Source organism: Notamacropus eugenii, chromosome 5 (genome assembly GCF_028372415.1).
Source record: "Notamacropus eugenii isolate mMacEug1 chromosome 5, mMacEug1.pri_v2, whole genome shotgun sequence".
Classification (NCBI taxonomy): Eukaryota; Metazoa; Chordata; class Mammalia; order Diprotodontia; family Macropodidae; genus Notamacropus; species Notamacropus eugenii.
This window is the reverse complement of record NC_092876.1, coordinates 79,388,110-79,412,352: the sequence shown is the minus strand read 5'-3', so window position 1 is coordinate 79,412,352 and position 24,243 is coordinate 79,388,110.

Here is a 24,243-nt window from a genome sequence, read left to right as displayed (position 1 = left end):
CCCGGCGTCGAGGATGTTGATTGGCTGAGCTGGAGAAGAGTGACAGGAGTGGCCTTCAGGTGGGGCTGGGGAGGCGGGCTGTAAGGGAAGGAGAAGCCTGCCTAGGTTGGGGCCTTGAAGGCCGCTCCCCTCCGTTTTGGGGGTCTGGCCCCATCGGGACCGGGATTGGCCTGGGTTCTGCCACGTGCCGGGTCTTAGGCTCAGCCTAGGAAGCAGGGGAGTCCCTTGGAGGTTAGGGAGACGCTTGAAGACTGGAAAGGGGCCAGTGCAAGTTTGGGGAGCCTTCCCCCGCAGTTCTGCCCATTTACAGGCAGGAGAGTCAGTGGAGCTTGTCTGGAAGACCTGAGTTCAAGTTCTACACTGACGCAAACTGTCTGTTGGCTCTGTCAAGTCATGTAACCTCAGAGAGTCCCAGTCTCTAAGGGGTGGGTTGCAGATCAGTTGCACGTCCATTGATAAAATCAGCAAAATCTCAGCAGGAAGAGGAAAGGAGGGTGGGAGACTTAGGGACTTCCGTTGGAGGCAGCAGTGTTGGGGAGGTAAGGAACGCAGGATGTGCAGGTTCTAATCCTGACCCAGCCCCTAACGCTACGTGTAACTCCAAGTCACTCTCTGGACCTCAGTGTCACCATCTGCGAAAGGACGGAAGTGAAGGTTTCTAAGTGCCTCCCACCTTCTGACTTCTATGTTCTAGGGTCGCTGCCAGCTCAGGGATCTGAAGGGCTGCTAAACCCTGATAGAATGTAAGCTCTTGTTTGTTTCTGTGCTTGCACCGCTGGGCACCGAGTAGATGCTTAATAAATGCTTGCTGATGGATTCATTGTATCATCAGGCAACCCTTCTGTATCTCATCTGCTTACTTTGTAGAAATAAAAAGGACCCTGTGACGGTAAGCTCCCAGTCCCTGGAATCGTTCAAACAGACCTCAGCAGCTCACCCTCTGAACATCAGGGGAATTGCTGCAGACGCAGGGAATTTGGGTTGGGCGACCTTGGAAGTACCTTCCAGTCCTTAAGGTCTGGGCATCTGGGGTTCTGCTGGTGTGGCCAATTCTCATTTTCAGTGTTTTTTTGCACACTTGTGATAGATTGGATGGTGTGATAGAAAAGCTCTGGGCTTCCCGGGGGGCAGGGGCCAGAGAAGACCTGAGTTATAGCTCTACTTACACCATGGACTCGAAGTGTAAGCATGGGTAAGTCCTTTCCCTTCTCTGGGCTTGGTTTGTTCTCCATAAAAATGAGGGAAGCAGATTAAATTATCTCTAAGGTTACTTCTAGTTCTAACAGTATTCTGTGTTCTAATGTCCCTCCCAACTTTGACATTCTGTGTTCTAAGGTCCCTCCCAATTTGACATCCTGTGTTCTAAGGTTCCTCCCAGATGTGACATCCTGGGTTCTAAATTCTTCCCCAGACCTGACATTCCCTGTTTTAAGGTCTGTTCCAGCTCTGACAGTCTATGTTCCAAAGTCTCTTCTATTCTAAGGTCCCTTTCAACTGTCAAGTCCTTAGATACTGTTGAGTCATGTAGACAGAGCTGCCAATGGGGATCTGATCGCCCAGGTCTGACTAACTGCTCCCTCCTCCTCTGCCTGACCTGGTGTGACAGCCTGCTCTTCTCTCTTGTCTACACCTCTCCTGCCCCTCCTCATCATTCCCCTAACCGACACACGTTCACCTTATTGCCCCAAGGGAGGAGCTCATCTATGGCTTTAAGAAGGGATAGAGATTCAAAGCAATTCCTTCTCAGAAACAACTGAGTTGTTGCTATGGAAACTGCCAGAGCCCAGAGAAATCTCTCGGTGACCTAGAGCCTTAAAGAGGCTGTGTATTTCCTTTGCCTAGAAAGCCCATGTGTCAGGGGGTGGGAGTGGAAGGGTGGGGAGCAGAGAAGGGGGGAGAAAAGGATGGATGTGAAGAAGAAATCACTCTACAGCCTGCAAAGTAACTCGCTTCAGTAGCACTGTGAGGTAGGCAGTGCCAGTGTTCTTATCCCCATTATCCCAAAAGAGGAAACAGGCTCAGATGGGGAAATGACTTACCTGAGGTCACACAGTTAGTACTTATGTCAGACCCAAAAATCTAGTCCAGACTCCTGACTTTCTGGCCCAGGCCTTTTTGCATCAACTCCCATGTTGCTTCTTGAGAAAAGAGGGACTCAATGCACTTATGTCCTGGGTCCCTTCCCTAAAAGATTGGAGCAGAGGAGGGGGGTTGAGGGCAGCAGGGCAGGAAGCAGCCCAGAAAGCACACTACAAGCAGTCAGAGAAAAAGAGTTTGGAGAGGCAGAGAAGGCTAGGAGGAGGGAGGTACTATTTCAGAATGGGGTCTGGTAGTATTAGAAGAATATAGGTCATAGATTTACAGAATCTCAGAGCCAGAAGGGACCTCAGAAGACATTAGATCTTGCTACAATAACTTCCTTGGGCCTCAGTTTCCTCATTTACAAAATGAGAGGGTTAGCTTCTGGCTCCAGGTCCTTGAGACTGTCATCCGCTTTATGTCCAGTTGCGCAGCAGAGAGCAGGCATTTCTACATTCTTCATTAGCATCCCTGATCTGCTGTCCTTCAGGCTCTTGCTTAGAAATTTCCATTCTAGTCCAGTTTGGGAAGTATGGGGGCCTGTGAACTGAGGATGACTTCAGCCCCTTGACTGAATAGATGGAAAGATGAATAGATGGATGGATGGCATGGAGGATGGAGGGGTAGGGGGATGGGGTGGTTCATGGAAGGTGCCTGAATTTGGGTAGAATAGTTGTAGATGATGTCTGATCAATAAGTTGTTAAATATTTAAGTACCTATTATGTGCCGGGCACTGTGCTAAGCCTTAAAGATACAAAGAAAGGCAAAAGACAGTCCCTGCTTTCAAGGAACTCACAGTCTAGTAGGGAGACAACATGCAGACAACTATGTACAAACAAGCTCTAGACAGAGTAAATTGGAGATAATGAACAGAAGCAAGGCACTAGCATTAAAGAATGGGAAAGGCTTCCTGTAGATAGTAGGATTTTAGCTGAGATTTGATGGAAAGCCAGGAGGTGGGACACAAGGAAAGCATTCTCAGCATGGGGGATGGCCAGGGAAAATACCCATGTATTGAAGGGAGTTGGCATCTTCCAGGAGGATAGGCCCATTCCAGCTAAGAAAAGATGTTTGCTCTTGAGACAGAGGACAATTTGGAGATGCCAGCCACAGTATGGAAGGTTCTGTTCTTCCTCTCCTTCCCCAGGGGACAGGGCTACCAAAGACAGTAAACTGCAGACCAAGCTAGCCCTTCCTTCCTCCTCAGTCCCTAAGGTCATCCATTCCATCCCCTTCCCTCCCCTTCTCTCCCCTCCCCTTCTTTTCCCTCCCAGCACCCAGACGGCTGCATCCTGTCTGTCTCCTCTGGGGGAAGTGCTCGGAATGTTGATACAAGCAAACCCTGGCGTTTACACTGAACCCATCTGGAAGGTCTCAGACAGTGATAGAGGGCCCCAGCCCAGACACCTGCCCAGAGCCCTCAGCTTCTCCTGCATCTCAAGGATCTGATCCCAGAGCCCTGGGCTAGGACCACAGGGAGGCACAATCAGGGGGTTGGGGGTGGGGTGAGGGGGCATCCGATTTGACAAGTCAGATGAAAGCAACATTGATTTAAGGAACACCTGTTTCAGGCACTGAGCCAGGAGGCAGAGATGAATGAGACGCCTGAGATATGGTCCCTGCTTTCTCTTCAGCAGTTCACAGACCAGTCAGGAAGAGAAACGATGCACACACAAAAAACCATAACACAAAAGAGAAGATGATGGATGAGTGCATAAGAGAGGTAAAAACAACACACTTTGTGACTTCAAGGTCACACAGGGAGGTAATGGTTCCTGAGGGAGGGAGGGCTCACCTCCTGCTGTGGGGATAAAGGACATCTTCCTAGATGGGGCACATTTGAAGAATTCATTTCAGTAATTAGAGATTGAAGGAGCGGGGTGGTGCATTCCAGACAGAGGAATGGGAGAAAGTCTAGCTAGGTTTGTCACAGCTCCCCCATTAATTTATTGTGAAACCTGGGGCAAGTCTCTTCTCATGCTGCCTCAGTTTCCTCATCTGTAAAATGAGGGGAGGGAACATGAGGGCCCTTAGGGCTCTGTCAGCCTGTATCATAAACAATAAACGTAATCAACGTTTATTGATCAACGGATTAATTCTATGAACTTCAGCACTTCCCTTCCTCCCACTTTGGGTCTCAAAAGACGACATACTTCCCACACACTGCCGCCCCCACCATGAGTGGAGACTGAGCGTCTGTTCTAGTGGTCCTTGGAGGAATGGAGGCTGGGTTTCCTCCTATAAGATGCAGTCAGTTTCTGGGAAATAGAGAGCAATGGGTCTAAAGTTGAGAGGCCAGAGTTTGAATCTTGCTTCAGACACTGAGTGACCGTGTGATGGTGAGCAAGTCCCTTAACCTGTCTGGGTTTAAGTTTCTTCATCTGTAAAAGGAGGGTTTTGGACTCAGTGACCTCTAGGATCTTTTCTGGCTCTAAATCTGCGATCCTGTGATCCCAGAGGGGCAGGGGCAGGGGCACACTTTAGGGGGAACATGTAGCCAGTGAAGCCTGGGCTAATAGAAGGATTGTTGGATCTCAAGTCCAAAGACTTGAGTTCAAATCTTCATTCTAACATTTACTCTCTCTAGCTGCTGATCTCTGGCAAGTCAGGTCACATCTCAGAGTCAGTTTTCTCATCTATAAAATAGGGCAGTAGGTAGAGTAGCAGGCTTGCAGAGAGGAAGACCTGAGTTCAAATCTGACCTCAGGTATGCCCTAGCTGTGCCACCCTGGGTGAGTCATTTAACCCTGTCTGCCTCAGTTTCCTCATCTGTAAAATGAACTGGAGAAGGACATGGCACACTACCCTAGTATCTCTGCCAAGAAAACCCCAAATGGGGTAACAAACAGTTGGACATGATTGAAATAATTAAGCAGCAATAATAACAACAAAAACTTTGCATTCCCTCTATTCTACAAGGTTGTGATGAAAATACTTTGTGATTTCAAAATGACAAAGCAAGAATGTCAAAGCCAGAAAGAAACTCTGCACCCAATTCCATAAGCATTTATTAATTGCCTAGTGTATGCCAGGTACTATGCTACGTGCTGGGAATACAAAGATAGAAATGACACATTCTCTGCCCTTTAAGAATTTTCATTTTATAGGGGATACCTCTAGCCCCAAATGCTTATTTTAAAAATTGGGAAACTGAGACCCAAAAGTCATTTACCTAGTAAGTAGCAGAGCCAGAATTCAAACTCAGATCCTCTGACTTCAAGTCCTTCCATGCTGTCTCTTAATCTCTTTGTGCCTCAGTTTCCTCATCTGAAAAAGGATAAGTTTAAGTCAGATAATTTCCCAGACCACTTCCAGTCCTAAATCCTAGGATTCTTTTCTACTTTTTATAAACTGTTCCCCACTCCCATAACACACCCCTCTCCCCCATCCCCTGACTTAAAGATCTCTTCATTTTACAGATGGAAAAACTGATTAAATGATTTACCCAAACTCACAGGACTGGCAAGCAGAACCATAGATTTATTTATTTCCCCAGCTAGTAAGTGTCTGAGGTTGGATTTGAACTCAGATCCTCCTGGCTCCAGGCTCAGTCCTCTATCCACTGGACCATCTAGTTGTCCCCAAAAAATCATAGATTTAGAGCTAGAAAAGAATTTAGCAACAGCTAGTGGCTCAGTGAATTGAATGCTTTACTCAACAGTATACACCTGGGAAGTATCTGAAGCAGGTTTTGAACCTAAGGTCTCCAGATGACAGGTCCAATTTTCTATGTACTATGTTTGGCTTCTGGTTTCAAATCTAGGGTTTCTTTCACTCTACCACACATTTTCAGAGTCCCCCACTCCTGGGATTGTGTCTGCAGCATGGATTCTCTTCCTGGACTCACAGAATGTTAGGGCTAGATAGGTCCTTAGCAGGCATAACCCATGAACACAACCCATACTGGAAAGGACTCCCTACTACTCCGTATGCTCATCAAGTGATCGGCCAGCCTTTGTGGGCTGGCAGAAGAGGAAGGATCTGCTTTGGGAGATGACACACTCCCTCTCCTGCAGCACTTTACTACCACCTTTGAAGGCATCTCAACCCACACTGGCACAATTTGAATTGTTAGGAAACCGTCCCAACATCAAACCTAAGTTTGTCTTTGCTCCTTCCACTCATTGCTTCTGATTCTGGTCTCTGGAGCCAAATAGAACAATGACCACCTTCTACGTGACAGCCCTCAGATACTTAAAGGCAGCTCTCACATCCTTCCTGAATCTTTTCTCCAGGCTAAACACCCCCATTTCCTTCAACTGATCTTTATATGTGGATTCAACATCTTCACTATCTTGGCCTCCTTCCTCCAGATGCTCTCCAGGTCATCAATGTCCTTCTTAAACTTTGTCATTCAAAACTGTTGCATCTCAGCTTCTGAGGCTGCATTGAGTAAACAATTATCTGTGAAGAAAACGTCACATGCCAACTCTCCCTCCACTTTAATCTCGGCTTGTACTCTTTTCAAGTTAAATAATTTATCATCAGTACACTCACCTTGGTGCCATTTTTGTCCTCATAGAAGGCATCTGACAATATCATGGGAAACATCAGGTTAAAAAAGCATGGGAGCAAGCACACAGCCCTGCTTCACTGCATTGGTGTCTAGAAAAGCATGAGAGCTTTCATCTAGAACCCGCGCAAGCAAGCTGTCATGGAAGGGGTGTACAATACTGATAATAATACTGATTTGGGCAACCAACTTTCTCCATGATCTGGTACAAACCCTTACAACTGACAGTATTAAAGGCCTGGGTCAGGGAGATGAACATTGTGTACGGAATATGGATTGATTTTCTGCTGCTTGTGCTAATTTGTACCTAGCAATTAACATGAAAAAACCCAGTGGTTCTCCACCAGCCAGCACCACATCATCCATACATGGAACAATTGGTTACAGTGAGTGCAAAAATTTGGAATGCTATAGATAAGTTCACTTATAAGTGTATGTTCACGTAGATGATGAGACTGATACACACATTACCAGAGCTAGCTCAGAGTTTGGGAGGATCCAAAGGAAAGTATAGGAGAGAAGAGATGTTAGACTGATTACCAAACTGAAGGTCTACAGAACTGTTGTGCTGACTTCAATGTTGCATGCCTGTGAAACCTGGACAGTGTACCAACGCCATGCCAGGAAACTGAGCTGCTTCCATATGAATTGTTTTAGGACGATTCTGAAGATCATCTGTACGATGGAGACTGAGGTCCTTTCTTGAACTGAACTGCCAAGCATTCAAACTCTGTGACAGAGGGTGTAACTCCTATGGGCTGCCTACATACCCTGGATGCCAAATGCAGATTTACCTAAAAGACTATTTTATGGAGAATTCAGACAAGGCAAATGCTCACATTGAGTTCATGTACTAGACACTCTCAGAGTCTCTCTGAAGAATTTTAGTATTGATTGTGAGACATGGGAGACCTGGCATAAGACCACCCACTGTGCCGTGCCCACGTTAAAGAAGGTACTGTATTCTAGGAGCAAAGAATTGTAGCCGCTCAAGAGAAACACGAGATGCACAAATCTAGACATCTCCATTCCAAATGTTCAAATGGGCTATTTGTGCCTGCTCTGTGGTAGAGCCTTCCAAGTTCATATTGGGCTATTCAAACACACTTGAACATACTGTACCTTGACCCCAACATTGGGATGTCAATAACAACAGCATTCAGCACTAAATACAATACTCCAGATGAAGTCTGACCAAATCAGAATTCAGAGGGACGACTACTTCCTTATTCCTGGAAAATATGCCTCTTTTAATGCGACTCCAGAGCATAATAGCTTTTTTTGGCTGCTACATCCAATCTGTTGTCAAGGCCTGTTGATTTTACCTTTTTAACTTGTCTCTCCTCGGATGCTGCCACTGCTCTAGTGCAGACCCTCATCACCTCACACCTGGATTATTGCACTAGCTGCTGCTGGGTCAGCCTGTCTCAAGTCTCTCCCCACTTGGATCCATTTTCCAGCCACCAAAGGGATTTTCCTAAAGCACAGGTCACAAAATGCTCTGCGTGGCACTCACAGCACTTCATAACCTAGTCCTCTCCTACTTTTCCAATCTCCTCACCCCTTTCTCCCTAACACGTACTCTTTGATCCAGTGACACTGGCTTCCTCAGTATTCCATCAGCAGAATACTCCATTTGTCCACTTTTTTCATTGTTTGTCTCCCATATCTGGAATACTCTTGCTCCTCTACTTGACCTACTGTGCTCCCTGGCTGCCTTTAAGCTTAGCTGAAATCCCACCTTCTAAACAAAATCCCTCTTAATTCCAGTGCCATCCCTCTGCTAATTTCCTCTTTATATCGTATGTAGCTTTATAGTGTAAATAATTTGTGCAAATTTGTTTGCTTGTTGCAGCTAAGTGATGCAGGGGGAAGAATGCTGAGCCTGGAGTCAGGAAGACCTGAGTTCAAATCCAGCCTCAGATACTGTTGTGTGACTTTGGGCAAATCACTTAACCTCTGCCTCAGTCGTAAAATGGAGATATAATAGCAACTGCTCCTAGCGGTGTTGTGGGGACAAAATGAGATAGTAATTGCAACGTGCTTGAAACGGTTCCTGACGCATAGTAGGAGCTTTGTACATGCTATTTTTAATCATCATTATTAATATTGCTATTTTTGTTATTGGCATTTTCTTCACTAGATTATGAACTCCTTGAAGGCTGGGACTATCTTTTTGCACATAGTAGGAGCTTAATAAATGCATATCCACTGACCAACATCATACTGCTGACTCGTACTGAACTTACAGTTTGCTAAAACTGCCACATCTTTTTCAGAAAAACTGCCCTCTAACCATGCTTCCCCTATCCTGCACTTGTGAAGTTTATTTTTTCAACCCAAGTTCAGCATAACGGAAGGGAGGAAGGTGGTGGGGTTCAGGGCCTGGGTACAGGAATTGCAGGGAAGGTTCAGAGGCTGGAGGCTGCCTGGATGGGTTGTGAGGCTGTGGGCAGCAGAGGGCGCTGTTGGTCACACTTTGGACAAAGCTGAAAAATGAGGAGAGGAAGCTTTTCCCCCAAGCATACTACTCTACTGTGGACCCTCAGTTAAACGGAGAGCTCTATAGAGCAGATAATAGGAGCTCCTGCTTCTAAGCTTCTAGACAAACTCTTAAAAACTAGAAGGAATCTTAGAGAGGACATCTGGTCCAACTCCCTCGTTTTGTAGCAAAGAAATTGAGACCCAGAAAGGGGAAAGGAATTGCCCAAGATCACACAGGTAGTAAGCTGCAGAGCCAGCTGAGAGTTCCCTCACTCCCATCTGAGAGTCCCCTCACTCCCAGGTTGGAGATCTTTGCATTAAACCCCTGGGCCCCCTAGATTAGTACAGGACTGAACCGGTACTAAGGTCCCCAATGGACTCAGCCTAATGCCAATAGCTATCTTGGATTTGAAATGGATCTGGGTTCCCCTTGACTGGCTTTAGACCACACACTTCCAGCACTTTGTGTTTTCCAAGAAAAAGAGCCCTGTGTTCTATGATGGCTCACTGCGTGTTCTCCGGTAAATCCCTTTCCCTGTTTAGGGCTTCTATTTCCTTGTCTGTGATCTTCCCCCAGCTCTGACATCCTGTGTTCTAAGGGCCCTCCCAGACTCAAGTCTAAAGTCATACGACCATAGATTTGGAGTTGGACAGGCTCTTGGAGACCACTGAGTCCACCTTCCCCAGCCCCAGCCCCAACTTCATTTAATTGATGCAGAAAATGAAGCTAGTAATATTGTGAGGTCCTCCTGGCCCCAAATCTGGCTCTTCTAGTTGCTTTGCCATGTTACTGCTGAGCTCTAAAATTCTCTGTTCCAAGGCTTCTTCCAGCTCTAACAGTCTATGTCCTTTCCAACTCAGTCATTCTACTTCATCTCATCTGCCTCTTGTGATGTGGAGGGGTTGTGATCATCACAGGTGGAGGGATACAAAGCCAGGAATACCTGAAGTCAGTGACCCTTCCTCATTTCTAGTCTCCTCTTCCTCCCCTTTCTTCCCCCTCCCCTCCTCTCCTCTTCTTCCTCTCTACTACTCTTCCACTCTGCCTTCCCTCTACCTAACACTCCTGTAGGTCAGAGCATTGAGAGGTCAAAGATTTCTATATGTAACAAGTTCACAGTAGGGTTCATGGCATACCTGACCTGTGTCTCCAGGGCATTCCTCTCCAAAGATCTCCTAGCTCCAACTCAGGAGCTATGGGCTCTGGCCTGAAGGGGACTGGACAGTCCTCCTTTTGTCTCACTCTTGTCTCAGGTTCTTCTGAAGCCCAGCCTCGCACCCCAGATCTGCTGCTGCATGCTGGCTTTCTCCTCTTTCCCTGTGTCAGCATATGTTCTTTCCTGCAAGTTCAGCACTGCTCAGCCCTCCCCCCATGCCATCACCCACCTCCTCTCCCAGGCTGATTCTTAGAATATTCACTTACAATGTCTCCATTCAGGGCCAGGAGACATCCATTGGCATTTCAGAAGTCACACCCATAGCCCTCCTTTCCATACTTAAAAGGACTTTTATATATGGAATACAGAGAGCTCCAGTCTCTCCCCATTCTGTGCTGTCTCTGTCATGTTTCCCTTTGGGAGAGGGAAGTTTTTTGGTACTATGGAAAAGGCCCTACTTCTAGAGTCAAAGGATCTAGGTTCAGATGCTGCCTCTGACATGTTTTACCTAGGTGACCTTGGGCAAGTTGTAAAAACCTACCTGGGCCTCCCATCTATAGTCAGACAAGATGGTGTCTGAGAAGCAGCTAGGTGGTACAGTAGATAGGTCTGGAGTCAGGAAGACTTGAGTTCAAATCAGACCATAGACATTTACTAGTTGTGTGACACAGGGCAAGTCACTTAATTTTTATTTGCCTCGGTTTCCTCAGTGATAAAACAGGGATGACAATAGCACCTACCTTCCAGGGTTGTTGTGAGGATCAAATGAGATCACATTTATAAAGTACTTAGCATATAGTAGGTGTTTAATAAATGTTTCCTTTCTCTCTTCTCCCCTTTCTTTTTTCTTCCCTCTTTCCCTTCTTTTTGTCTTTTCTTCCTTCCTTCCTTCCTGATCCCTTCCAGATGTAGCCTATGATCCCTAAGATCCCTGTGTTCCAGCCTCTTTCTTGTAATCCAGCATTCCTTACATTACCCAGGGTGGTTTCCAAGCTTCATTTGCTTCCTGTTTCCCCTGGAGTCTCCCCCTTCCCTTTTGGATCATAGAATCAGACATTAGGGTCACAGCCTGATACACATTCTTCCTCGGTGCCCCCAGAGCAACCCTTCAATAGAGGTCTCCCCATCTGCCACAAACAGAGGATTAAAGGGCTCAGCTGAAAAATGAGGTTTCTGGCCCTGGGACAAATTCCATTTCCAGGTGGAGCAGAGGGGCATGGAGTGACCTCAGAGGGTGGGGAGTGACTTGGCCAGTGATGGCCAGCAGAGGAAGGGTCTGAGAAGGGTCTGCTGTGGGAGCAAGGTCTATGACAGCTCTTCTCCAGCCCTGGTACAGGGAGGGAAAGAGGGGAAAGAGGAAAGGAGGGGAGGGAAAGAAGGAGGGGAGGGAGAGAAAGAGGGGTCAGCTTTGGGGAAGGGGTCTAGGGGAGTAAATCCAGAAAACAGAAGACATTTCAAAGGGAGAGGTCTAGGATGCTGGTGAGTTTGTTAACAGAAGAGACAGGATGCTAGAACGCAAAGTAGGACTGGAAGGTGGAGGAGAACAGAGACTGGGGAGGGCTTGGACTGAGCTTTGAGTGCTCATCTCATAGTTGATCCCACGCTGACCCTAAATGGCATAAGTCCCAGGCCAGAGAAGGAAGGAAAAAAGATTTATTAGGCTTCTCCTATGTGTCAAGCACTGTGCTAAGGGCTTTACAAATATTGTCTCATTGGATCTTCACAACAGCTCTTCAATGTAGGTGCTATTAGCACCCCCATTTTATAGTTGAGGAAACACAGTTAAGTAACTTGTTCTGGGTCACACAGATAGTAAACGTCTGAGATTTGAATTGAACTCAGGCCTTGCTGACTTCAGGTCCAAGGCTCTATCCACTGCACCACCTAGCTGCCAGGTTCAGGGGCATGGAGAGGGGAGCCCTGAGCACTCCCCCCCACTCCCTTGTCAATACTCTAGGTGACCCTATTAGAGACATTAGTTGCATTAGAATGCATTAACATTCCAGGCCCAGTTAAAGGGCAGGAAGTTTCTCCTTTAGGGAGGGAACTCCAGGGTCCCGGCATTAGCCTCCATTCTTCTCCTTCCTCACCCTGTCTTGGTTCTGCTGACCGGCATACATTGACTTCCCATCAATGGTGGAGAGAGCTCATGTCATCCTCCCAACACCTGCCCATCCCTGGAGAGCACAGCACAAATCCGGAATCAGGAATAGCCCTGGTGTTGTAGGATTGAAATCCAGTGGCAAGACAAAAAATCAAGGAGTAAGGATGACCTGAGTTCAAATCCACCCTCAGACTTACTTAACATTTACTAGCTGTGTGACCCTGGGCAAGACACTTAACTTTGATTGCCTTCCCCCCACCAAAAAAAGACAAAAATTCAGATGATTGTTGATAACTCAGGATGCAGTGGATGACCTTGGCTCCTTCGATGTCTGACCAAGTTCTAAGCACACCTGTTCAACCTGCCTTGTTCTCAGCCACCCATTCTGCAGGGAAAAGTTTTCACGTGCTTGGGGTAGACATCCCCCAACTCACCAACAGGTTTGAGATCTGTCAGTTACCCTCAACCCGGCTAAAGCCTGTCTGCTGAAATAGTTATACAGGGGGGTGGCCGCTGCACATGACAGCTTTTTGGAGCCACAGATGAGAGCTGTGTGACAGATGGACACCAAAGGTGGATAAGCAGCCCTGAAAAAGACTCTGCAAGCCCTCACACCAAAGATGCTAGTCCTACCTACCCACCAACTACCATCTATTTACCTTTTTCTATCTATCTATCTATCTATCTATCTATCTATCTATCTATCTATCTATCTATCTATCTATCTATCTGTCTGTCTGTCTGTCTGTCTGTCTGTCTGTCTGTCTGTCTATCTATCTAATCCATCATCTATCTAATCTATCATCTATCTATGTCATCTGTTTATATCTATTTATAATCTGAAAGACAAACACAATCATCTATCTATATTTATCATCTATTTATACCTATCTATTTGTGATCTACCTATCTATATTTATCATTTATCCTCTATCTATCTATGTGCCTATCTACCTATCTTTCTATCTATCTACTTATTTATCTATCTGTCCGTACAGAGAGAATACAGAGAAACTGGGTCTCCCTATCTCAGTCAGGCTGGAAATACAGCAGCTACCCACAGACCTGATGCCACTTCCAACCAGTAAAGGAGCTTGACCTGCTCTGTGTTTCTGACCTGGGTAAGTTGTCTCTTCCTAGGCAGCCTGGTGGCCTCTGCTCCAGGGCTGGGGGGAGAGGGGGAGTTCTCCATACTGGTGCCAGGTTTAGTGAGGATGTCTGATTGGTTTTCCCCCTGGGGCAGCTCAGGATTCTCCAGCTCCCGGGATTCACCAGCCTTCCCTTCCCCTAGGAGCAGGAATTACAGGCTTGCTCCTCCATGGCCTTTTATAATTATTTGAATATACAATGGGTCCTTCTTATTAGCTTGTAAATTATTTGAAGGCAAGATCTGTTCCATTTTTTCACCCTTATCTCCCCAGAACCAAGTACAGAGTTCTAGGTATAGTCGGTGCTTAATAAGGGTTTGTGGGGCTGAAAATATAATTATTTGAATCATTCATTCTTTGGGGTCCTTCAGGCCTAAGCTCGCACATAAGACTTCCCCATCTACATATGATACAATGCAACACAATTTTATTGAGGGAAAGGCTACCAGGCATGAGGGACCCCAAGGTGCACTGCTCTAAAATCCCCTCCCTCACTCGGTCTCCCTCTTTCTAACCTTCCCACCTCTCTGACAGTAATAGGATGGCCTAGGACATTTCTGCCTCAAAGAATCCCTTTCTTTGTGAAACACCTTGAGCTTCTCCTTCTCTATGAAGGCTTTCCTCACCTCACAAGTACCTTGTATCTATTTGTAATGGATTCTCTTTAAGTTTATTCGTTCTGTACTGATATATGCCCTTGTGTCTCCCCCATTAGAACAGCATCTCCTTGAGGGTAGGAATTGCTACATTCTTTATAAACCCAGAATCTAGCAAAGTACCTGGCATTTAGTGGGTACTTAATAGATGCTTGTTGACTGAGTTATTGAATGGTTACTGTTCAATGATTCTAAAATGCTAGGGCTGGAGACAAGATAGGACTCTAGTCTTAGAGAAGATGGAGTACCTGGTAATGTGTGTGTATATGTGTGAGTGTAAGTGGTTGTATATGTGTGCGTGTGTGTGTTTGTGTCTTAAAATAGAGACCAATTTCCTAGAATCAGACAAGACAGTGAGTCAGTCACAGAGGAATAAGAGAATTACCCTGTTATCAGGACTGGGATACAATGGCAGAGTGAGATCTGACAAGGCTCACAATTCCAGGCTGCCAACTTCCTGGCCAGGCATCCTTAAATTCTTCCTGCCTAGTTAGGGGAAGGAGTATCCCAAGAAAATTTTCTATTCCAGGAAAGGATAAAACTACAGGTGAAAATTCCCCTAGGGTATCTAGTAAACACGCAATAGTCAGACAATCTATAAGCATTTATTAAGTTCCTTCTGTGTGCCAGTGTAATGTTAATGGGATATAAGACCCTCCCCACCCATTAATAGGCCTCACATGGAACCGTGGCTCAGGGGAAATTAGGCCCTGGCTCACAGGGATTCCCACATCTTCCCAAAGTAAGTGTTGATTTCCAAGCTTCTCTAAACCAACCAAGGGCTGAGTCTTTGATTGGAAACAGTATATATCCTATTTCTTGGAGGGAAAAGTGTGAGCTAAGAGAGAAACAGGTAGAGGGAAGAACTTGCTTTCAGGGAGGCTTGAAAGAGAGAAATGTTGGCACTCCCTGGATTGGTGATGAGTACCTTACTAAACCTTGCCTTCTGGTATCCCAAATAGGATGGTTCAAATAAATATTTTGATTTTGCCTTGGAGGAGGAGAGTTTGTTATATTTTGCAAACCAAACATGGAGATACACATGTGTATTTATAGCAGCTGCTGTAGGTATCACATTGGTGTTACAGTCAGACACTGTGCTAAGCATGGGAGAATACAAAGAAAGGCAAAAGTAGCTCCCAATTTGATGCGGGAGCTATGTATAAACAAGCTATATACAAAATAAACAAGAAAATAGTTAGCAGAGGTAAAGCACTAGAATTAAGAGCTATTGGGCACTGACCCTGGAGTCAGAAGGCCCTGAATTCAAATCTGGCCTCAGACATTTGACACTAACTAGCTATGTGACCTTGGGCAAGTCACTTAATTGCAATTGCCTCAAAGGAAAAAAAAGGGAGGAATTGGGAAAGGCTTCCTGTTAAAAAATGGGATTTTAGTTGGGACTTGAAAAAAGCCAGAGAAACCAGTAGGCAGAGATGAGGAAGGAGAGCATTGCAAGCATGGGGGACAGTCAGAAGAAATGCCCAGAGCCTAAAGATGAAGTGTCTTGTTCAAGGAAGAGCCAGGAGACCAGTGTCACTGGATTGAAGAATACACAGAAACAAAATGTATAAGAAGACCAAAAAGGTGGAGGAAGGCACACAATGGCCTAGGTTGTGAAGGGTTTTGAATACCAAATAAGTTATTGATTTGAATTCATAAAATCATAGAATCACAAAGTTGTAAGGGAGCTCAGAGGGAACCTAGTATATGATATACCCATACAGGAATTCTCCCTCTGTCATCCCTGACAAGTTATAATGTTCATTATGAAAGTTAAAGATCCCCACTCACTAATAGGCCTGCCTATTAAGGGAAATTTGATTGGGGTAGATTTGTTTTGTAGGAAGGCCCACACCTTTTGTTAATGAGGCACTGGTTCTCAAGGGTTGTGATGCCCTATAGCTCTGAAAAGTATATTTATACTCTGAAGTGAGGTTTTGTCTTGGGGTTTATTCATTGAAAGTGTCTAGCCAGGGGCAGAACCAAGATGGCAGAGTAGAAAGACAGACCTCCTGTAGCTGTCCAGTCATAGCCCATAAAATACTTGCAAAAAATGACTAAGCAAATTCTAGAGCAGAAGAAGTCACAAAATGACAGAGTAAAAGAGATTTCCAGCCCAAGAACACCTGGAAGGCTGACAGGAAAGCCTATCATATTAAGCCCAGAATGGAGTGCAGCCCAGACTTGGCTGCACAGCACAGACAGGATTGGAGCAGGCCTCAAGGCGGCAGTAGTGCTTCCCAGATTTCTCAACCTACAAATGCCAAAGACAGCTTCAAAGGTCAGTGAGAAAGCTCTTTCACCTGAGTGAGAAGGGAGCAAGTCTGGCCCTAGCCCTGGTCCCAGACGAGCAGCAGCCATTGCAACAGCAACATCCATTTTGGGAGGCCTCTGCCTAAGATCCTGGGGGAATCAAGCAGCAGATCTGGGTCTCAGTCCTGAGTGGTGGCCCTAGAGTTAGGAGGAGCTCAACTGTGGTGGAGCTGGAAGTGTTTGTGGAGAGGAAATTCTACTACTCGCAGATTCTAGGCAGAAAAGTTTGTGGTTGCTCCCAGATCAGAGTGCAGACCAGGAGAGGAGTAAATTCCTCCCCCTTGATTGTGCTACCTTGGAGGAACTGAGAACTTACAGGTCCCTAGAGTATACCCTCCTCTTGACAAAGGACTCAAAAGTCAAGTAACTGGCTGGGAAAATGCCCCAAAAAGGGAAAAAATAAGACTATAGAAGGTTACTTTCTCAGTAAACAGGTATTTTCTTCCATCCTTCCAGATCAGGAAGAACAAAGCATACCATCAGAGGAAGACATCAAAGTCAAGGCTTCTATATCCAAAGCCTCCAAAAAATATATGCAATGGTCTCAGGTCATGGAAGAACTCGAAAAGGATTTTGAAAATCAAGTAAGAGAAGTGGAGGAAAAATTGGGAAGAGAAATGAGAGTGATGTAAGAAAATCATATAAAGCAAGTCACAGCTTACTAAAGCAGACTCAAAAAAATGCTGAAGAAAATAACACCTTTAAAAGTAGACTAACCCAAATGAAAAAAAGGTCCAAAAAGCCAACGAGGAGAAGAATGCTTTATTAGCCAAATGGAAAAGGAGGTTCAAAAGCTCACTGAAGAAAATAGTTCTTTAAAAATGAGAATGGAGCAGATGTAAGCTAATGACTGTATGAGAAACCAAGAAATTATAAAACAAAACCAAAAGAATGAAAAAATAGAAGACAATGTGAAATATCTCACTGGAAAAACAACTAACCTGGAAAATAGATCTAGGAGAGAAAATTTAAAAATTGCTTGTCTACCTGAAAACCATGATCAAAAAAAGAGCCTAGACATCATCTTCCCAGAAATTATAAAGGAAAATTGTCCTGATATTCTAGAAACAGAGGGTAAAATAGAAATGAAAAGAATTCACTGATCACCTCCTGAAAAAGACCCCAAAAGCAAAACTCCTAAGAATATTGTAGCCAAATTCCAGCATTCCCAGGTCAAGGAGAAAATATTACGAGCATCCAGAAAGAAACAATTCAAGTATTGTGGAAATATAATCAGGATGACACAGGTTTTAGCAGCTTCTACACTATGGAATAGAAGGGCTTGCAATATGATATTCCAGAGGTCAAAGGAGATAAAATTAAAACCAAGAATCATCAACAAAACTGATTATAATACTTCAGGGGAAGAAAATGGAATTTCAGTAGAGGACTTCCAGGCATTCTGTTGAAAAGACCAGAGTTGAATAGAAAATTTGACTTTCAAATACAAGAATCAAGAGAAACATGAAAAGGTAAATAGGAAAGAGAAGCCTTAAGGAACTCATTAAAGTCGAACTGTTTACATTCCTACATGGAAAGATACTATTTGTAACTCATAAGTCCTTTTTCAGTATTAGGGTGGTTAGAGGGAATATAAATATGTAAGTGTGTATGGGTATGTATGTATGTGTATATTATATATGTGTAGGTATGTATATATACATGTGTGTATGTGTATATGTGTACATATACATATATATGTATGTATGTATATATATATATAGACAGAAGGCACATGGTGAGCTGAATATGAAGGAAGAATACCTAAAAAAAATAAAATTTACTGTTGAATGGAATGTACTAGGAGTAAGAGAAAGGAAGAGGTAGAATGTAGTAAATTATCTCTTATATAAGAGGGAAGAAGGGGCAGTTAGGTGGTGCAGTAGATAGAACACCAGTACAGGAGTCAGGAGGACTCGTGTTCAAATCTTACCTCAGACACGTGACACTCACTATCTGTGTGATCTTGAGCAAGTCACTTAACCCCAATTGCCTCATCCTGAGTCATCTCCAGTCATCCTGATGAATATCTGGTCACTGGATTCAGATGGCTCTGGAGGAGCCTGCACAGCCCTCCCTCACTCAAAATAAAGTCAAGTGTAAGTCATATCGTTATTTCTTTGATGGCATGGTCTTTAGCAATGAAGGATGAACACACACACATCAGAGGGAAGAAGGAGCTTCTACAATGTAGGGGAAGAGGGGGGACATGAAAGGAAATAATTGAGCCATACTCTCATGGGATTTGGCTTAAGGAGGGAATAACACACACTCACTTGGATATGGAAATCTATTTTACCCTACAGGAAGGCAAGGGGGAAGGGGATAGGAGAAGGAAGATAATAGAAGGGACAGCAAATTGAGGAAAGGGATATTCAGAAGCAAATACTATTGTGGGTCAAGGGAGAGAATGGAATAAATGAAGGGCAGGATAGGACAGAGGGAAATGTGATTAGTCTTTTACAACATAAATATTATGGAAGTGCTTTGCATTGTTACACATGTATGACCTCTATTGAATTGCTTGTTTTCTCGATGAGGGTGGGTGCGGAGGGAGGGAGAGAATGTGAAACTGAAAGCTTTAAGAATGAATGTTAAAAATTGTTTTAGCATGCAACTGGAAATTAAGCTATACAGGCAATGGAGTATAGATATCTATTTTGCCCAACAGGAAAATAGAGGGGAAAGGGGATGGAAGAAGGGTGGGTAATAGAAGCGAAAGACAGACTGGAGGAAGGAGTGGATGGGGTATATGCTGTCCTGGGGTGGGGGGCTGGAGAGAGATGAGGAGAAAATTTTGAATTCAAATTCTTGTGGAAGTAAATGTTAAGAACTGAAAAATAAATAAATTATATATTAAAAAAAAAAGAAAGTGTTTGGCCAGATGAGACTCTGGGCAGCCACTAAGGACCCCCTTCCCCCCGCACTCCCCCCTCCCCCCCCCGCTTTGAAAACCCAGATGTTGGTGCTTCTTTCTCTGGTAATTATGTATGTATGTAATAGTCAGACAATGGGATCTGTCTGTTGATCTGTGATGTATGTATTGCTTATGGTCAGACAGTTGGAAGTCCTGTCTTTTGCTCTTTCTGTATGCAATTTCTGCTTGTATTTTCTCTGAAGTTCAGGAGGCTTACATTTTCCCCTGAACTAAAGGAATGATATACGTGCTTGATTAAAGTATATTGTTGACCTCTCAAAAGTTGCTTTCCTTTTCGAAAAGCTGATCTAAGAACCTGTATGGCAGACCCTCCTGCGCATGCCAGGGTCCTTGCTGACACACAAGTGACCATCCAACCTTCTTCCCCATAAAGGGGACCATCTCTGCACCACTTTGCCTATGGCTCTATCTAGGACATCCTCCCTTATGACCTTGGCTTCTGAGCATTCACTTTAATTCATCCTGGTCTCACAGTGTCTATATAATTTCTGTCTGGTGGCATAGTAGATAGTATGCTATCCTTGAGGCCAGAAAGACCTGAATTCAAATCCAGCTCCAAATATTTAATATCTATGTAACCCTGGGCAAACAAGTTAATCTCTCTTGGCTTTAATTTTGCTCAGCTGTAAAATGGAGCTAACAATAGCACCTACCTCACAGGATTCTTGTAAGGATCAAATAAGATAATATATGTAAAGAGCGATATAAATGCCAGCTATTATTGCTAGCTATTATACCAGCCTGGGGCACCCTCCTACTTCTTCCTCCCCCTAGCTTGCTAACTCTAGCTCTGAAAACAGCAATCACACCAGCACTATCATTCGTGGAAAGAACCGGGAACCATCCATCAGTGACTCAAATGGCCATTTCCAACGTCCTGTCCTGGCTGATCTTGCAGCCCCAAAAGTTAGCGCTCTTCTGGGCTGCATTAAGAGAGGCTGAGGTTGCTCATGGGAATCACATCTAGAGAACTGGATCCACTTCTGGACATCGCATTTTGGAAAGGACACAGACCAGCTAGAACATGATTGGGGCAACCAAGCTCATGGGGAAGCAGAGAAACAAGCCCTACAAATGTCGATTGAAGTGACATAGGATGCTTGGAGAAAGGAGACTCAGGAGGGGGAACATGGCAACTCTCATTGTTTTGGAAAGGCTGTTTTGAGGAAGAACAATTAAATTTGTTCTGCTTGGCTCCAGACAGGATTAGGAGCTATGGGATATAAAGAAGCATGATGAAGCTTGATAAGCATCTAGGTGGTGTCATAGAGTGTTAGTCCTGGAGTCTGAAAAATCTGAGTTCAAATTCGACCTCAGACACTTATTAGCTGTGTGACCCTGGGCAAGTCATTTAACCTCTGTCTGTCTCAGTTTCCTCATCTGTAAAATGGGAACCATCATGGGACCTACCTCCCAAGAGTGTTAAAAGGATAAAATGAAAGAGATTTTACAAACTTTAAAGTCATATATAAACATTAGTTGTCATTACTATTGCTTTTTATTTGTAAAAACTTCTTAAAAATCAAGTAGAATAGAAAGCAAAGGATTTCCCTTAATTGGAGATCTTCAAGCAGAGACTGGATAATCCTGAATCAGGGATTTTGTGGGATGAGGATTCTTAACCTGGGGTTTGTGTATTTGCTTTTTTAAAAAATCGTATTTTGCTAATTGCATTTCAGTAGGATTAGTTTCTTTTGCAATCCTATGTATGTTATTGTATAATTTTAAAAGCATGATTCTGGGAAGGGCTGGCCAAGGGGACCAGGTCACACCATAGGTGCAGAATTTCTTAATGGAGGAAGAGTTCATGGTCAGATATAGGTTGACCTCATTGCTCCCAAATGTCCTTTCTAATTTTTCAGCCTCTCTGATTCTACAAGTCTTGGTCTCCTAGCTGGGCAACTCTGGGCAGATCACTTGCCCTCTCTGTAAAATGAGGCTTTGGAGGAGAAGCTCTATAAACCCCTTTCTACCACTGGCATGCTGTATTCTAAGGTCTCTTTACAGCTCTGATGTTCTATGCTTCTGATTCTGCAAGGAAAAAAAAATGTCCTGCCAGCATCTGACCTGGTTTTCCTGCAGACAGTTTCCTGATAGGCCCGACAGGCTCTGTCCTTCCCCTCTATTGTCTTGTGCCCCCACCATTCAAGGCCTTGGAGGAAAAAAGGAGCTGGCTGGAAGAGTTCCCAATGAAAGCTTGCCCAGCTTCCATCCTCGGCTCTCAGCTGTAGCCCAGGGGCTCTCTCTGGCCTGCTAGCAGCCTCTGCTCACTAAAAGCTTTCCTCTTGCCAGACACTCATTCCTTGGGCATGGAAAAAGGGGAGGGAAAGGAGGGAGAGAACAGCAAAGGCTGTATCCAGAAGCTGTCACCCTCATGCCTCGGTCCTGAGGAGAGCCCAGGTAGGACTAAGGTGTGAGTGAATGTCCCCTAGGGCCCTGGTGATGGGTGCCTAGATCAGAGATCCAGAGCAGGAAGGGACCTCAGAGATCAGGTAGCCCAGCCCCTTCACTGTACAGATGGGGAAACTGAGAACCAGAGAAGTGATATGCTCTGTTTAAGAGAGAGTCAATAGTTGGGCTGGGGCTTGACACCCCCCCCCCAAATCCAGTGCACTTCCTACTATCCCACAGTCATTGTGCTGTGAGCTGCTTGAGGGCAGGGGGTGTCTTTTACCTTTTTGTATCTCCAGTGCTCAGCACAGGACCCGGCACATAGTAAGTAGGTGCTCAATAAATGCTTATTCGCTCACTAACAGTGTCTCCAGTGAATGTAGGAGCATGAATTTAGAGCTGAAAGGGACCTAACCCCTCATTTTATTATTATTTATGATAATAGCAATAACCTTTTGCAGAGAGACAACACAGTATATGAAACTAGTAAATAGAAAGCCAGCCTTAGAAGCTGGAAGATCTAGGTTGAGATCCTGCCTCTAACACATACTGGTCATACGACCCTGGGCCAGTCACTTTACTTCTTGGCATTTTGGACAATTCTCTAAGACCTTAAGTTTTAGAGAAAATGTCAACTTGCATTGTTAAAGAGAGTTTCCTCACCCAGAAAACAACTATTATGATCATGAGCCCAGTCCTTTAAGGATTGTTAAAGCACTTTGAATATATTAGAGGCAGCTAGGTAGTAAGTCTGGTGGAGAGAAAACTGGGTCTGAAGTCAGGAAAACCTGATTTCAAATCGAGCTTCAGTAACCCTGGGCAAGTCATTTAACCTCTGTTTGTCCCAGTTTCCTCATCTGTAAAATGGACATAATAGTCACATTTACCTTGCAAAGTTGTGAAAATCTATAAAAAGTACTTGGCACATAAATAGGTGCTATACTGATGTTTATTTCCTCCCCTTACCCCTATAATATCTCATTAGATCCCCACATCAACTTTGTGAGATAAGTGGCTTATTATTCCCATTTTGGGTGTTTATCCTTTGTTGCTGAAGATCGTACCATAAGAGAAATGATGGCATGACTTGCACTTGACTTTATTTTTGAGTGAAGGAGGGCTGTGCAGGTCACAAACCTCACTTCTTCTCCAGAGCCATCTGAATCCAGTGAGCAGATATTCATCAGGATGACTGGAGATGACCCAGGATGAGGCAGTTGGGGTTAAGTGACTTGTACAAGGTCACACAGCTAGTGAATATCAAGTGTCTAAGGTGAGATTTGAACTCAAGTCCTCCTGACTCCTGCACTGGTGCTCTATCCACTGCACCACCTAGCTGCCCGCACAGCCCTCCCTCACTCAAAACAAAGTCAAGTGCAAGTCATGTCATTATTTCTCTGATGGCATGGTCTTTATTCCCATTTTACAGATGAGGAAACTGAGATGGTGTCTTTGTGACTTGCCCCACATCTAGCATGTGCACATCTTACATGTAGTAAAAGTCGGAGACTGGATTTGAACATATGTCTTCCTGACCCTAAGTTCATTGATCTCTCTATCCATCAAACCACATGGCCGCCGATATTGGTAATCAATGACCGTAATCATAAAAGGTTCTTGTAGCAAGTGAATGTTTTCAAGATGCTTTTCCTGGGACGCAGGTAGTATGAGCATTCCTTACCCCAATTAAACAGAGGATGAAACTAGGCTCAGGAAGGGAAGTATTCTGCTCACAGTCACACAGCTATTAAGAGTCCGCACTAGGAAACCTTAACTCCAAGGAAGCATTCTTTCTACAATGTCCTGCCTGCCTGCCAATGCGGTGATATTCTCATTCTCTTCTCAGTCTCACCATCCTAACACAGCTCTTCTAACTAACCGCTTGTCTGAGTGACTATAGGACCTTCCTAAGTGGTCTCCTGACTCCTCTTTTCTTTAGGGAGAGAAATGATTATTAGCAACCAATACCTTGGAGAGATTCAGAGCTCTGCCCTTCTTCCAAAGTCTTAATTTAAAGTTAACTACATTAACTCCCCTGGTTTTGGTCAGACCCCACCCAGCCTTACATGGAATTTAATCTAAGGTGGAGAAACCCACCTGTTCTACTCAAGCTTTGGTGGAGATGGATCCTTTTGTCCAGATAGCCCAACGCTGGGAGTGGTCTGGTATAGAGATAGTTTCTCAGTCCAAGGGGACATGTCACTCTTAACTCTTCATTTTCACATAGCTTACCTTCCGTTGTGTTGTCCAGTCAGAGTCCACTGTAGCCCTTCATGGAACACCTACTCTTCCAAGGGCATATAAACTGTGAGCCCACCCCACCATGATTGTCTTTGGTTGAAGAGAGATGGCCAAATGGTCATCCTTTTATGAATAAACCGCTCACCTTATTAATAGAATAATTAAATTACCCAGAAACTATGTGTCTCAAGCCTTTATAATCATCACATCTAGGT